Raw genomic sequence first — 1,976 nt, 5'->3', positions numbered from 1 at the left:
ACCTGACCCAACCTGACCCGAGCCCGAAAGCCAGAACCGGAAGAGCGACCCGACATGACCCGAACCCGACACAGGTCGTCGGGTTCAGGTCGGATTGCAGGCCTTCACAGAGTGGAGGTCAGATGAGGATTGAATTAATTTCAATCACTGAATCTAAACAAGAAGTAAATCTGTCAGGAATGGAACACTTTGCTTTATCGGCGAGCTTGTGGCACAACGGTAGCGCGTCTGACTCCAGATCAGAAGGTTGCGTGTTCAAATCACATCAGGTTCAGTTGTGTTTTACAGCAGCTCAAGTTCCTGGATTTTATATCAGAAGAGAGTTCGATCCATTGGAATGTTCAGTGAATGGTTGAATTTCAAGATCAACTCTAATAGATTAAAGTCCTGATTTCTGGTTCCGTTCCATTTCCATGCTCAGTTCTTATTTCACACTGTTTTATATCAGAACAATGTTTCAGGGATGTGATGTGTCCATTGTTTGTGCAATCGCTCTGTCACCCAGTGTGAGAAATAAAACACAAACCGCCCAGCGTGCGGCTCAAACCCATACCTGGCTCAGTCTATAGGCCGCTTAGTTCAGTTGGTTAGGACGCAGTGTTGATAACAACAAGGCTGTGGATTTGATCCCCATGTGCGCTGTCACATGGTCAGTCAATAATTTGACACATTTTTGTTACACATAAAATCCAACTTTTGGATGCAAACAAGTTTACATAAAATGTCAAAGGGAATTTATTTTGAATAACATCCATTGTATCTTTGTCACTGATCTGGAGTAACACAGAATTCTTTCCAATTATCTTCCGTTTGCTGATAAACGTTGAACTCGTGGCCTGTTCTCGTTAATGGTCACGAGCAACAAAAACAGACAGAGCGAGTCTGACCGCCCAGAGATGTGGAAAAGGCTTCAGTTTGGGACATATGCAGCAAATCAAATGTTTCCCCGGCCCCGAAAGATTCAAAAACTGGGGAAAAGGACACAGGGAGATAGAGAATAAGCTAAAGCAGACAAGGTAAATATTTCCCATCCTTGATATCTCTCTATTCCAATCCAACCTTCAGAGTTGGGTAAATAATTTCAGTGTAAAGTGTGCAGCTCAAGAGTCAAAACCAAAGGGTGATGCAGAATAAAGGAGAACTGCCAAAACCCCAGATTGAACCAGGGATCTTCAGTCTAACACACTCCCAACTGAGCTATTTCAGTCTCACAGGCTTGGGATGATAAGTGGCAAGTAACATTCGCACCACACAAGTGCCAGGCAATGAATATCTCCAACAAGAGAGAATCTAACCATCTCCCCTTGACATTCAATAGCATTACAATCACTGAATCCCCCACCATCAACATCATGGAGGTTACCATGGGTAGCCATACAAATAACGTTACTAGAAGAGCAGGTCAGAGGCTTGGAATCCTGAGGTGAGTAATTACAGTGCACCTGTTGGCTCCACCCCAGGGGCTGAATTTGTTCTGTAAACCATGAAGCAGCTTCCTCTCAAATCCCAGGTTTATTAATAAATCCTTTTACAAAAGCCCCAAAGTGTGATATATTCCTCTCACTCATCCATGACTCCTGACACCCCAAAGCCTGTCCACCATCCACAAGGCACAAGTCAAGAGTGTGATGGAATATTCTCCACTTGCCTGGATGGGTGCAATTCCAACTCAAGAATCTCAACACCGCCAGGACAAAGCAGCCCGCTTGATTGGCACCCCATCTGCAAACATTCACTCCCTCCACCATCGACGCACAGTTGCAGAGTGTGTACCGTCTACAAAATCCACGGCAGCAATGCACCACAACTCCTTTGACAGCACCTTCCAAACCAGTGACCTTTACCACCTAGAAGGGCAAGGGCAGCAAATACAGGGGATACCACCACATGCAAGTTCCCCTCCAAGCCACACACCATCCTGACTTGGAACTATATCGCCGTTCCTTCACTGTCGCTGGGTCAAAATCCTGGAACTC

The 1,976-nt window shown here is 45.3% G+C and overlaps 1 non-coding gene across 1 annotated transcript; it reads left to right on the top strand.

Moving 5' to 3' along the window:
* The first annotated feature begins 202 nt into the window (after positions 1-202).
* On the top strand, positions 203-274 carry trnaw-cca (transfer RNA tryptophan (anticodon CCA)). The gene has a single exon. It is a non-coding gene; the product is annotated as a tRNA-Trp (tRNA).
* The last annotated feature ends 1,702 nt before the right edge of the window (positions 275-1,976 follow it).

The sequence above is a fragment of the Heterodontus francisci genome, unplaced genomic scaffold (assembly GCF_036365525.1).
Source record: "Heterodontus francisci isolate sHetFra1 unplaced genomic scaffold, sHetFra1.hap1 HAP1_SCAFFOLD_59, whole genome shotgun sequence".
Classification (NCBI taxonomy): Eukaryota; Metazoa; Chordata; class Chondrichthyes; order Heterodontiformes; family Heterodontidae; genus Heterodontus; species Heterodontus francisci.
Note: the sequence above shows the minus strand (reverse complement) of the source record. Positions and strands in the feature narration are given on the sequence as shown.